Source organism: Chinchilla lanigera, unplaced genomic scaffold (assembly GCF_000276665.1).
Source record: "Chinchilla lanigera isolate Chin_1 unplaced genomic scaffold, ChiLan1.0 scaffold00060, whole genome shotgun sequence".
NCBI lineage: Eukaryota > Metazoa > Chordata > Mammalia > Rodentia > Chinchillidae > Chinchilla > Chinchilla lanigera.
In genome coordinates, this window is record NW_004955461.1 from 9,154,618 (window position 1) to 9,170,289 (window position 15,672).

Here is a 15,672-nt window from a genome sequence, read left to right on the forward strand (position 1 = left end):
GTGCATGCCTATAATCTCAGCACTCCAGAGGCTGAGCCAGAAGAATCACTGTGAGTTCTAGGCCAGCCTGGGCTACATAGAAACACTCTGTCTTAACCCCTGTACCCCCAAAAGATCCATTATTTAAAAAAAAAAATCAGAAAGTACTGGCTTAGATAATCATCTTTACTAAGCTGAAGATTTTGAATCTGACATTCACATCAACGTATGTAACAGGTTGGGTGCCAGAAATTGTCTTTTTGCTTCACTCCTCACAGGACAAGGGGGTATATTTGAAAGTAATGGTTGGTCATTAACAATACTGATCATGAACAACCTGTGTATTGTTTTAATAATATAAGTGGAAAGAACCAAAATGCAACAAAACCGGTTGGTAGAATATGGGTTAAATTGTTTCTAAACTGACAGGCAGGTACCCGCAGTGTGGGATACACAGGAGTTGCAGGAAAACTGCTTATTTGGTAGTTTGCTTGTCCTCTGCAACCAACAGAGAATACATATGCAGCAGGAGTTCATCATCTACACTTTCTGAAAAGTGCTATCCAAAATTTGATAACTAAAGTTATAACACTTATACCTCATGAGGCCTTATGGTGAAAATGAGCTCTCTTCGGCTCATTTCCTCTCTTACTTGAAAAATCTAGTCACATGGCTCTGATTTAGTTTTCTCTAAAAATCATGCCATAAGAAGAAAAAAAAATTACATAAATATCTACTTCATAAAACTTGTGAAGCTAGAAAAAAAAGGCCTTTAAATCCATATGAGAAATCAGATGTGAAGGCACCCACCTGCTTTCTCAGCACACCGGGAGGCTGAAGCAAGAGGATATCAAGTTTGAGTCCAGTCTGGGCAGCTTGGTGACTTTGACCCTGTCTCAAAATAAAAATAAAAATAAAAAAGGGCTAGGAATGGAGCTCAGTACAAATGCCATGGCTTCAATTCCCAATACTAAACAACAACAAAAACCGAACAAAAAATTCAAACTCCCTGTGATAAATTTTTACAGTGCTGCTTAAAAGTAATACCTGGCATCTACACCAATACCCTCCAAATTAATGTCATATGTATCACTGTCCACCCACAAGCTAAATGGTGGGATAAAGGAGGTGACTAAGTGTCAACACATTCACGCATACAATCTGGAATCCCATGAAGGGAAAAGGTACAGAACCAGCTGTACTGAATTTTGTCCTGGTATCTCAAAACCCTAACCCCCAACTACCCTACGCCTATACCTAGTACTCTACAAAGGGTTTGAAAAGATGAGTTGGTATCTATAGAACATTTAAAATGTTCTCATTGGTATACTCACACAATTTGGGGTTTTATCCTGACCTTGAGGTAACACCTGTTCATGATTTCTGGAAAGGAGCAGAATCTACCATCATTTCCAGGAGCCCTCAATTTACTGTGCTGTCCCTGTAACCTTCCCATTCCCCTGTCACTATTGGTTATCTTGAGACTAACTAGTAGCCAGAAGCAGCACTACCAGTAGAGTTCTCTCATTTTCCAAGATGCACACACAGGCTCACCCAGGCAGGTAACCTAGTAAATGCTGATCATGTCTATCACCCTTCCTGTAACAATGTGCATTCTTTTTCATTACCAAACCCTATTTGTCCTCATGACATCCTTTAGTATCTACTTGTCCCCAAAAGCCTCATCACGCTGCTCCCACCCACACAAAAGTCCTCCTGCCTCCTTTCCCATGATAATTTTTTCTTTACGATGCTACTTAACTTTTGGATGCTAGGTTTGTAGGGTATTTTGCGAAACACATGTTTTGAAGCCAGAGATGTGGGTTCAAATGCTAGTTTGGATCTATTAGATTCGCAGTTATTCTGTTCTCTGAGCCTCAGGTTTTACATGACAAATAAGGTTAATACCTTTCCAGGCCAATGAGGGGACAACAATATATTTAAATAGCAGCTTCGCTCCACCTAGCACATGCTCAATGAATGGTGTTCAATAAATGCTGAACTGACAAAAAGGGTGGGAACTGTGCCCTATTCTCTTTGTTCCTGTTATAAAGTACAAAGAGTGACAAAGAAAGAAACAGCTGAACATTAGTCACTTTCCCTTGTTTGCAGCAAAGGCAACTCATGTCTGGTCTCAGGAAACTGAACAGGTAGCCTTTTATTTCCCTTCACAATTATAATTGGCCCACGAGTGTCATGACAGTCAAGGTGACAGTAATACTTTTTATAAGACTCATTTACATAACACTTAAAAGTGTTTTGTTTTTTTTTACATTATCTCATTTAGCTTCTGGAACACAATAGGAGAAAGCTTTATATATTAGAAACCTGAATTGATTGGTTAAATACTAGTAATACCACTTTTACCCTAATTTACAATATACAAGGCATATGACCATTCATTTTCTTATTGAAGATCCTACTAGTACTTAGCATTTAATACATGTAAAATCTTTCAGCTATCAGTGGACACTAAACTTGGGGTGCTCTCTATGACTGCCACAAATAACGGATCAGTTTTTAAAAGAAAATACAAATGCAGCATATTGCCACCACTGTAAGCCTGAGGTGGATTTTAATGTCTTGCCCCCAGGATAAAGGGAACTAATCCCTGGGAAGGCAATGCTTATCTGGTTTGTAAAAGCTCTGGTTTGTAGGAGCTCTTACAAAGTTTCTTACTCCTGCAATTTCTCAATGTTCTGAACTTACAGAAATTGAAAGAGAACTCAGTATGTCGCTAAAATGTACAGCATAATTGTTACATCCTTACTGTTGTGTTTCAAGAATCAACTCCTAAGTTTCTGCAGTTCTAATGAAACCTGTCCGCACTAAAATCCTTCCTATATAAAGGCCTCTAATTATACCAGAATTCAGCCTGACCTTGAGCAACTCTCCAACCAAGGCGTGTTTCTAGTTTAAGAGGGTTTCTTGGAAGCAGTTGAGGTTTTGGGTGCATTTTATAATTCTAAACAAAGTTGACCTAGGGAAATACACTGATCTCTTCATTTGCTTTCAAGGTTTGCTCTCAAGCTTGCATCTTTTACTTAAAAACAAAAAAGGTTACAAATAATCTACTTTCCAGCCCATTTCCCCTAGAACTCACAGCTGTTCTCAAACTTGTCACCTTTCTCAAACTATTGTTTTCAGTAAATGTTTCTGTATGTATATAATTTATGCTTTTTAATACATACATATTTGCTCTTATCAACTGTCTTTAGGTTCTGGGGATTGAATCCAATGCTTTAGCACTCAGCTACATCTTTAGCCCTTTTTAGTTTTTGTTCAGAGGCAAGGTCTCACTAAATTGCTCCGGTGGGACTTGAACTTCTGATCCTCTTACCTCGGCCTCCCTCACAATGCTGCGATTATAGGCATGTGCCACTGCACCAGAGAAACAGTTTCATTTGCATAAATGGATGGTATCATCCTGTACTATCCTTCACTTTTTTCTCATCTTCCCTACTAGAAGCAGTTTGGGATTTATTCATGTGGATATTCATTCTGTTATGATTTCAATGTATGAAAATAATTTTATTCATTAGATTATACTTCTGCAGGGGTTGGAGACATCTGTAAAGGACCAAAATATTTTAGGTCTTGCAGCGCATTTGTAGTCCCTATTGTGTGTGTGTGTGTGTGTGTGTGTGTGTGTGTAATTCTTTTTACTTTTTTGTCGAGGTCCCCAAGACGACTGTCAAATTCAATGAATCACAGAACTCAGAAAAGTGACTAGTTTTATAACCAAAAAGTACAAGAATAGCTTAAAGTCTGCAAAGGTAAGAAGCACATAGATGCATGCTTTAACTTGTCCTCTTTCAGAGGAACAGCATGGTCAGTGCAGTATTTAAACCTCCCCAAATGATGTGCGATGTGTATGGAATACTGTCAATCAGGAAGTGAGAGCTGGGTCCAGGATTCTTACTCGGGTCAGTCATATGAGCACGGAGAACCAACGCAGCTGCCCTGCTACTCAGTTTTCAGCTTACCTATCCATTAAGTGCATGCATTCTGCAAGGTGCAGTGCCCCCACCATAAATCATTGTTCATATAAACTTCATATACCTGGTGTGATCCAAGCCCTCAGGTAAACAAAGGCACTTTTGCCAGGCAGGATACTCCAAGGCATTAGGGCTCTCCCACGGGTTGCCTGAAAGGCAGACCTTTCTCAGAACTCCAAGGACTTGAATATGCCAGATCTGCTATATCATCCCTTTAGTACACAGGCCTCAAAATCATTCTTAGCTCAGCAGCGAGGGACTGGATTTAATTGGAGACACCAGCGCTACAGTCATTTAAGTTACATTTTCCCTTGCTGTTTTAAATACTGTTGTGAAAAATTTCTTTGTACTTATTATATATACGATATATTGTTGGAAAAAATGACAAAGATATCTTCTTTCAGAAATAAAAACAGGAAATTGGAAGTACATAAAACCTGTGATTTTTATTAAAAGAAACCAATTTATTATAAAGCTAATCACTAGAATCCCCAAATCATTTATTTATATAAAATCTCAGCCTTTCTTAATCAGGACAGTCAATTTATGATCTCGTGAAATAAATGCAATAAAGCAGAAGTCTCAAAAATAGTAAATTTGAGCCTCTCAGAATTAACAGATTACTGTTTATTTCATATGACTAGAAAGGATTTTTTAATCAAGCTGTGTTACTATGCATACTCTCTAGTCTTTGCATGGATGTCAAGCTTATGGAATAAGGTTTAGATAACTGTACAAAGTCCAATATAATCAAAATAGGCAATTGTGGTACCTCAAAAACTGCATTAATACCTTCAAATGTAGCTGCATTTAAAACAAAATACTGGAGTCTCTCCCACCTAGCTAATATTTGGTTTTACAATTAAAAATCAATGTGATTTTCCAGTTTTTGGCAAAATCAATTCAGTCTCTCTCTCCTGCTATAATCACCTACCAGAAACTTCAGGTTTTGTCTCAATTTATAAATCTACACACAATGCACTTTAGTTCTGTACAAACAGATGTTGAACTGCTGTTATAAGCAATATGTAACCCTAATTTTACTAAGGCAATGAAAAAAGTGTGAATTTTCTCAACATCTTTGCCAATCGCTATAGTATCTGAGTATGAAATAGCAGTTAATTGTACAGATTTACATTTCCTTGATTAGTAAGCTAAATTTTGTGCTAATTCATCTGTTGGCCTTCTCTCATGTTCTGCACTTTTATCTAGTCCTTAATTAACCCTTGATAAAATTTTCATTTCCTATTAGTTTCTGGTAAATACATTACAAGTACCGTGTATGGTTTGCTTTTTAAAATATCTTCTCATACTTAACTTTCTAAGTTTAATACAGATATACCAGTTTTTTCCCTTATGGGCTGAACTTTTGCCACATTCAACAAATCCTTAAAATGGATAAAAATCTCCCTGTATGTTCTCAATTGTTTTTAATATTTGCTTTTATCAAATTTCTCTTTTGACCAGGCGGCGAAAAATATGTAAAGCCCGCCCTCCCATGGATATGCAGCAGTACGAGTGCCATTTATTGAAGTCATCGCCTCCCCACTGTCGGCCATGCTCCAAGTTCTCATCATCTAATTTTGTACTGTAGCTCTATGTGCCTATCTTTCCCCACTGAGTCTCTCTAATCACTGTGATCTTTTATTTCTAGATGGGCTCTTCCTATATTGCCCAGGCTAGGCTCAAACTTTTGATCCTCCTGCCTCAGCCTATGTAGTAGTCAGTACTACAGGTATTATTTTTTGCTATTTTGAATAACGGGAGTGCCTATCCACTCGTTTTTCTTTTTAAAACACTGTCATAGCTGTTTGTCTTGCCATATTAGATTACATATCTAAAGTTCCACCAAAAATTTGTTGAGAATTTGATAACTTTCATGAATTTATGGATTGGGGTGGCTAATGCTTTAATATATTTGTTCTTCTAACATGGGATACTCCCATTTGTTTTGGTCTACTTTTACAAAATTCTTGCACATTTTTATTGGATGTATTATTTGGTCTCTTACAGCTTTTAATGTGAATGGAATTCTCTTAAATATTTCACTTTCAAATAGAATGCAGGAAGGGAACAGTATTATTCTTACAAACTGATCTTAAATGTCAAAACCCTCAACCTCCACTTGACACTTTTAGTTTCCCTTAGATTTCCAGATAAACAATTATCTTGCTCATTAACATTGCCTCTCCCTTTCCAATCCTTATGCCTATTTCCTCTTGTAGACCTACCTCACTAGTCAAAATCTCCTGCGCAATATGAAAGATATATGAAGCTATACCTGTCCTACGGGTGACTTCATTAATCCAGTCAATACCTAATATTCACCATCACATGTATTTTTTCATCTTATTCCTTTCCTGATATTAGGTTGTCTTTATTATTTTGTCAGAACAGTAACCTCTACCCCACAGTGTCACTATACTGTAAAATTTTCCTTTATGCTCCATGTTCTTTGATTAGCTGTCTGTCCCAAATTGTGAAGATCTCCTTTTATTACTTGCTTTCACAATTAGACCATATTCCACACGGGATTTTTGTGTGTGTATGGCAGTTTAATCCCCCCTCCCCAATTTATCTAATTTTACCATTCTAATAATGTTCCTTTTTCATAAATCAGGTGATCTGAATATGTAGATCTGCACAAGCCTTTCTATTCTGTTACATTAGTATGTTTGTCTTTATGCCATCACCATTATGGTTTTTTAATTACAACTACTTTTATATAATCATAATCATAGCTCACTGCTGGTATGCATTTTCAGTTTTGTTGTTCAAGTTTACTTTGGATATTCTTGGTCCCTGCATTTCTACCAGCTTGTTAATTTCTGTAACATACTATTAGAATACATATTGAAGTTGCAGGTTAAAACTGCCTTCCAAATAAGAAACACAGTATGCCTATACATTAAAATCCCTTAAGATTTTGACAGTTTTTAAAAAATTTCTCTAGATATTTGATCTTTATGTTACTGTAAGTGGAATCATTTTAACAATGTTTTTAATCTATGAATTTCTGTAGTGATTTTTATAGTCGTTTGTCAATTCTTCTGAATTTTCTATCTATATAAAGTTGTCTATATAGTACAACTCCTCATTTTTATTTCAGGCCATATCTCAAGTATAGATTTGTTTAACAGTAGTTATTTCTAGACTTCAAACAACCAACTTTTCTGGCTTTGTTGACTTTATTGTATATTACTTTTTTTCAGATTTTTACTGATTTCCTTGTTCTTTCTCTTGAAAATAGTTTAGCTTGATGATTCTCAGCCTTCCTTCCTTCCAATAATGTTGTTAAGGGTATGAATTTTGCTCCATGCACTGCTATAGGTACAGTTCACATTTTGCTATGTCAGCTCTTATTACTCACTTCTGAATATCTTAGTTTTTTAAAAAAAAAATTCTGTGACCAAGGGACTATTTTTAAATATATTCCATAATTTCCAAGCAATTTGGGTTTACCTTGTTGCTGGTGTTTTAATTATAGTCCTAGAGAATTTAGGATGAATACTTTTTATCTACTGAAATTTATTTGCTTTAGGACTCAAAATATGGTCAAATTGGGTAAATAATTCATGCTTATCTTAGAAAACATGAACTATTTCTTAAGTTATGTGTGCAATAGTCAAAATTTAACAACCACTAATATTCAGGTTGTCTACATCCTGATTTCTCCAACTATGTTTATTGTTTTACAAATTTAAATTTGTTTTGGCACACAGACTTGTGATAACTACTTTGCACAGATTTTTGTCTCTAATAATGCTGAAGTCTCTTTGGCTGATAGTGCCAGTCGCACTGTCTATTACTTGGTTATTTCCTTAGTGTATCTTTACTTTCAACCTGCGTTTCCTTATATTACAGTTTCATTTGTAATCAGTGTATACAACAGGCATTTCTCACCTAACTTTTCAACCTTGAAGTAATGAATCATTTACAAAGTGTTTGATTTTATATTTCGCATTGTTTTGGCCCATTGTGTTTTCAATTCTTTTAAGTAATTTTACCTTTATTGTTGTATTCCACACATTCTATTTTTTGTACCCTTGAGCTTATAGTCTAATAAAAAGTCGTTTTACCACCAATGCTAGAACCTGGAAGCATGAATTCCCATTTATCTTCTTGATTTTGTTACTGTACGGTAATTTCAATTACATAGGTATTTTAATCCAGTTAATACAGTCAATATTGATTCATTCACATTTTCTCACATACTATTTCCATTGCTTTTCATTTAGTCCTGCATTTCTGGGTTTCTGGTTTCATGGAGTAATTTTGCTTCTGCTGAAGAACTGTTTAACTGTCAGTGTACACTTCCATGAAACATTCATTTCACCCTGGTCTTTATTTTACCATCATGTTTACAAAGTCTGACTTGCTCTACCTTATTGTGAATGTGGACACTGCGGCTGCCGTTTTTTGTGGTAGTAAGGGCAAAAGCCACATGGAAGAGACTGGATCATGAAAAACAGAAAACATCTATGGCCCACTGACTCTGGATATATTGTATTGAGCATCTTTACGGTTTACAACTAAAAGAAAAGAAAATCTTAAAAGTTTTGGTTCCGTTTCCATTGGTAAATCTCATTTCTGATAGGTCCTTGAAGGACTGTGGAATCTTCTTAGCTATTTATGTCTCCAATGTTAACTCCAATGTCATCTATAATTTACATGTAAATACTCAGCATATATAGTGTTGTACATGTAACTTATGTAAAAACTTTACTTAAATCCTGCAAGCACTCATTAATGAAGAACAGTCCAGAATGAATCTTGCGTTCTAATCAGAGAATCTACATCCTAGCAGTACTCCTGACCAACTTACAATGCTGTAATTTACATGCTAATTATCATAAATCTTTACTGGTGAAATCAGTGCTGTTAGCTAGAATGATGAATTTAAAGATGAGTCTCCAATACTGAAACTAAAAGGTTTATCTAACAGTAATGCATCCAATCCTTGCAAGAAAAGACTAAGAATTCAGCTTGACCTATAGCCCATACCCCTTGATGTCCTAGCTACTCCCCTGAAAGGTTCTAGTCTAGCAGGGCAAAAGACTCCTGCTTCCTGAAGGAACTTTTTGATGAGGTGTTGGCAACACCCCCTCAAAGCTGAGAGCATTTTAAGGCTGCAGAACATGCTGCTAAGACATGTTTTCTTGATTAGTATCTGTTCTTAGGACAGAGGATGGTGTCAGCTTTCATTTATAACCTGGCTGTTAAGGAGTGATTTGGGGGCAAAGTATGTTGGGTGGGGGGCTAACTCAACATCTATCCCTCAAACACAAATTAACACTATTTAGTTCCTAATAATTGTAGTCAGTTCTCTTTAAACTCCTAAACTACACTTACACATCACTCTTTCACATATTTTCTCTTTTGTGCTATATTCTACTCCATTTCAAAATTTTTCCTCAACATTACAATAGAGGCCCCAAGAACAGACACTCTTATGTCTAAGTTACTGCTTTATTAAATAAGGCCAGCACTCTACGTGTGCCCGACACTTTCAGGGGCTCACAATAATTTTTAATTTAAGTATGTGTACTCTTTTAACAGCAAAACTGTGATGTAAAAGTCAACTCTTACAGAAATCCTCTTTCCACTAGAAGTCTTAGGCTCAGACAACTTTGTAGCCCCCTGGATTGCCGCGTAGAATTATGGTTATCCTCCATCCTGAGGCTGAAACATCTTTTGGGTCTCAGCTTTACGCAGAGATCCCATCCCCAGCCTCCCTGTAATGTGCCAGGTTGTATCTTTGCTGCTACAAGTCAAGTCCATTGGTGAGGGTCACTGCCATGATTATCATCCTCCACGGTCACTGTGGTTTGAGCTCTTGAGTTTATATTCTGGTTGTGTTGTCTCTTAATTTCTGGCAGCTGGAATTTCCTTTCTCGTTCTGCAGTCAGCTGTGTATATATTTATATATCTGATATCTGAGTTTGGACCTTTGGGTTGCTGGTGGTAGTATGCTATGTTGTCACCAATGCCAAGATTCCTGGAAATGAGCCCTACTGTCTCCATCCAGTCATGTCTCAAGAAAGTCATCTATACTTAAGTTCTTCACCCTTAGAGGAAATCCTTTATCACAAATAGCTATTTAAATCCCTAAAAGAAGTGTTAGTGCAATGCCCCAAATTAAACTTTAATTTTCTTCCAAGTGACAATGTGCCCAGCAAGAGAATTATGTTTCTTGGCCTCTGCTACAAATAGTGGACAGCCAGGACATAATTGGCAAATGAGACAGAAGCAGGACATTTCTGAAAAAGCTTCCTCTTTGTGATAAACATAGCTCAACTTTAGGCTTCCTTTTCCCACTTCCTGCAGTCTTTAAGGATGCTTTGTTTTTAGCTACTGTTACAGGGTTTTCAGTCACACTGCAGCTTAATTTGATCACTAACTGAGACTTTGAAAAGCAGATCAAATAAGGAAACCAAAACAAGGTTAGCAGAAAATGTTTATTTACAAAAACGTATGAAATCAGTAAACTCAGAGGAGAAATTGTAAGTGGTGGAACTTAAGAGGTTGCTTTAAGAACATGGTAAACTGGGAATGAAGTGTCCAAAACTCTCACAGGTAATAAAGTTCATATGCTATTATCATTAGCTTGAAAGGCATCTAGTAACTACTTTTGTGTCAGTAACCCTGAGGATCATTTTCTCTACACATCCAGCTTTCATAGGAAAATGACACAATTAAAGCCTTAGATGGCTCTGTTTTCAGCTCATGTCTCAAACCCTCAGTAATGCAAGACAGTAGTGTAAAGGAGAGACTTGCCTTCCTGGATTCAGAAAATAAGTCTTTACACAACTGAACTGTTAGGTGTGCCTTTGCCATTTGACCTTTATGACTTTTCCTGCAACATTAGCATAATGCAACTAAAATGAGGCAGTCACCATTTAATATCTTAGCTCTGTTTTTCAGTACATAACCAAAAGAATCAACTAAACAGTATTTCTAGCTGCAGTAAAAATTGTGTATGTGGTAAGATAACTTGGCTTCTCTCAGATTTAAAGGGTATAGTATTAACTGAAACTAACTCCATTCAAGAAATATAAGAGCATCTTCTATTTACCAGGTGTAGTACTAGTACAATATATTATCTCACATTAAACATTACTCATCAAATAACAACACACCCCATCTCTGTAAAGTCAGAGATCATATAGCTCTATCAGTGTCATACAGCTAGAAAGTAACAGGGTTACGGTATAAACCCAACTTTTAATTCCAAAATCAATATTTATAGTGCTGTTATGTTGGCTTTTACTACAATTTCTGATCGTAGTACTTTTATTCATGTTTGATGGAAAGTTTCCTTCATTTGGCAGCCACTTCCTGTTTTCTTATTGTATGGAAGTGTGGTGAGGGAAAGAATAAAAAAGTGATTCAAGAACACGGCTGGATATTTTTAAAACACTTCTACTTACTACCTTTGGTCTAGAATTATCTTCCACTGAGAAGGGAAAAGGACCTTATTTTAAAATAATAAAAATTTACCACGTTAGACAATGAACTTGAGATGAATAAAATCATCTCTGTCTTTCACGGGCTCATAATCTTAAGAAATCAGAAATGTAGATAAATTATTGATAGGCTTAGTGCCACTATGCTAGCAACTTAACATTAATGAATATAAGGCACATCGACAGCACGAAGGAAACCAGCTGAGAGAGTCAAGATTAAGACACTGTTAAGGCTCAAGATCTAAACTGAGTTTTCAAGAATGGATTATCTCCTGAGTAGTAGTGAGCTAAGTGATTCATCTGTATTATCTAATCAAATCCTCATTACAATTTGTAATTGGTAATCCTATTTTACAAGTGAGTTCAGGTGGTTTAGTTTAGAACTCATTCTGCTAAACACTGTGCTCTATTGACACACACAAATACACATGAAATGTGAAAGTATATACTGTATCTCTAGCTCAGTAAACAGATGAACCTGATGTCTCTGAATGACATAACAATTGAGCAATGTACAGTAAACAGACATAAAATGAAAAACTGGATGGAGTCACATAGGAAAAGGAATTTACAAGACTATAATTCTTTCACTTACATACAAAACATACAGGGTCAGAATGCTTTAAAAATTAGTAAAAGGTCACACAGTAAGATAGATCTCATTTATTTTGTCTGTTGTATTATCACTTTGTCCTAAAAATATGGTCTTCCTGCTTTTACCTTTAATGATTTGAAATAATCCATCAGCACTAGAAATTATTTCAAATCACATATCAATTAACTGGAGGAAGAAATCATTAAATGACACAGCACAGCTACACAATATTTAATAGGGTTAACTCAATGGTGCTAGCTAATATTTAAAACAAGGTATTTACTATAAATGTCAGTGTTATATATGCAACAGGATGGTGAGACCGAGAAACAAATAAAACAAGTTTGCCAACTTTTATGAACACTATCTCTTACGTATTCAACCTTATACAGAAATAAGCACAAACCATGAATCAAATCCTTGTGCAGCCAATACAATCTCAAGATTAATATAATATGTTCTGGTCTATCCTGAACACCATCTCTAAAATGATGTTTGAATTCTATTTTCCTTCATGTTATAACACCCCACTATGGTCTAGCCCAGTGAGATGTCCAGGCACTCTGATTAGTCTTCTGTAATGTCAATACCTTCTCTAAACTACGTGTAACAGGCTTAAAACATTTCCTTTTAAATATGCAAACACTACACACTATCTTACCTATTCGGTTTGAAGCTAAAAGTTTAAATATTTGTGTGAAACAAGTAACCTCCTTAGAGCATAATAAAAACTCATTCTTTGATTTTTTTTTACGGGCTGGGGGACACCAGGAATTGAACTCAGGACTTTGAGCTTGCCAGGCAGGTACTGTACTGTTGAGCTGTATCCCCAGCCCCAAAAACTCATTCTTATATGCAGCATTTAAAATGTATTTTACCATAAATATTCAAGGTAAATGACTTTTAAGGTTAACTAAGACACACATGATTTAGGGGTTAGACATTGAGGGAGCTCATTTGAACCAGGGAACAGAAGAAAAAAGTGAATTATTGAATACCTTTGTTGCCAGCAATGTGCTGTGTCCTTCATACAGTTTGTTGATCTAATCCTCAGTATTAACAACCTGATGTAGGTTTGCTTTGCTTGTTTTTAATCAAGAAGTATCCAGAGAAGTAGACAACTTGGACAAGGTCACACAGACGTCAGATGGCGGAGCCCAGATTAGACTGGAGGGCTGATTCTCAAGTGTATGCTCATGATACTGTTGGCACATTTGGTCTTCCCCTCTGTTTCCTGACATAGGAGCTTCTAAAACCTTTGGAATCTCTTGGCTTTCTTTATAAAGCAATACACTGACACCATCTTGTTTCCATATCACTCTCACGATACAGGTTAAGGCTTGTGTATGAACTTGTCCATGGACTCCTCTATACTCATTATTTCTCTCCATGCTCTCTTCGGTACTAAGCTGGCGGCCACGCCGCAGGGCCGGGCGGGGTTGGGGTCATCATCTAGGCCGCAGCCTGCCCCTATTTTTTATTTTTAAGAGAGTAGTAAAAAAAAAAAAAAGAACAATGGCAGCATACCTACACCGCAAACATAAACAAAACAAAGCAAGAACATTTAAAGTGATACAGAGTTTCAAAGCAAAATGATAGCAATTAACAGTGATTATTATATTACATGTTATCTTCAGCTACATTGCTCAGATTACCATACGTAAGAACGGAAGACTGTTCAAGCCATTAAAGAGAAAAAGAAAATGATTATTGGATAAAACAGTAGAGATAACGCAGAGTTTCACTAGACAAGGTGGTAGGAGTTCACCTGCATACTGTTGTCTTGAAAGCGGTTGCTCAGGTTACCAGATATAAGCGTGCAAAATGGTCAGAACATAAAAAGTACGGAACGCTTCATGAACTTGCATGTCATCCTTGCGCAGGGGCCATGCTAATCTTCTCTGTATGGTTCTAATTTTAGTATATGTGCTGCAGAAGCAAGCACTGCGCCCTAATTTAGAATCCTTCTGCCTCAGTCTCCCAGAATGCTGGGATTACGGGCGTGGGCCACCCCACCCAGGCATTTGGTTTTATTTTCTAAATAGGAGCCATCATGGCACATTTACAGGTGAGAGGATACAGGCTCAGTAGGAAAGTGAGGTGACGACCTCAGATAAGAGCATTGGATCAACTACAGCAACAAGACTGACGGAGTTCTGGGACAGACTGATGTGGTAAGTAGTAGGGGTGGGGGGCAGCTCTCCACTTGTCTGTCTCCTCAGTGGAGTAGAAAGCCTGGACCTCCACGGAGGTGGAGTGAGGGCCACAGAGGTGGAGTGAGGGAAAAGTGTAGGAGGTCTGAGGAGAGGGTTGTGATTGTGCAGGGACAGAGAACAGGGTGAAGCTTTGGACAGCATGAAGGGCCCATCTGAAGTCAGTGGCCATGACCTCACTGGGCAAGTGAATAAGATTCATGGGTTTGTCCTGCCTCTTCAGCTCTGGGGTGCAGTAAGGAGTGGGTGGAGATTAGGTAGAACCAAGATGGGGGTTTTCCCAGCTGAGTTCTAAGAAGTGAGCTGGGTGTGGGAGTTGAAGATGCACACTGGGATGTGGAATATAGGGTGGTCAAGGGGAAGGGGAAGGAAATAAACAGGGTTGAGGGTGGTGAAAGGAGAGCAGTAGGGCTGACAGATCACAGATCCATCCTCTCGTGTTGAAACATTCTGACATTTTGCCAAAGGAAGGAAGCAGCTGATTGGAGGACTTAGGGAGCAGGGAAGAACGTTAGATTATGGAAGGGTGCAGACAGCAAGAGCTGAAGAGCTCAAGGATTTTAGGGAGAGGGCAGGAACAGCATTTTGGAAGCTGCAAGGTGCACACTGACCCACCTTCCAGTTTAGTAATCCAAGAGGCAGGGGGCGAAGGCATGGATGGAAGCACCTCACAGGTATACAACTAATCTCCAGGGGGAACTTGACCCTGGTTGGTGATCTCACACTCTGCACCTGAACCTTGGATCATCTCAGATGATCTTTGGTAAAGAAATCTTCTTGTTCTTTTTCAAAATTATTTTGCTTGTCATTGATCTTTGCTTTTCCATATGAATTTGACAATCTGGAATATCCTCAACTCGTATCTCTGAGTCCATTCCCTTGAATCTCTTCTAGAACTCCCATTACATGTTTGGTTCTCTGTCTATCTCCACATCTCTTAACTCCTCTTCTGATTTTGTTCTGTTGTTTCTCTATACTGGGTTGTGAATTAATTCCTTATACTATCTTCTTAATTCCATCTCTGCTTAAGCTCCAATTTGGCCTTATCTCATTAATAAGCACTTTTGTTTCAATAAATAAAGCTATAACAATTACGATGGCAAAAAAATCAAGACCATTGAGAGAATTAATTAATAATTAGGGGAGAAAGACAAAATAGAAATAGACCAATGATAGAATTAAGAGCTGTCAGGTATGTTGGACTCAGACAAGGGCTGAGCTCCAGTAATTGTATTCATTTGTTTGACAAATATTTAGTAAGCACCAACTACATGTCAGGAAATACAGGAAAAGATATCTGGACGAAATGTTCAGTGGTGCCAGGCATGGTGGTGCATGCCTGTAATCACAGCACTTGGGAGGCTGAGGCAGGAGGATCATTCTGAGTTCAAGACCAGCCTGGTCCACAAAGTGAGCTCAAG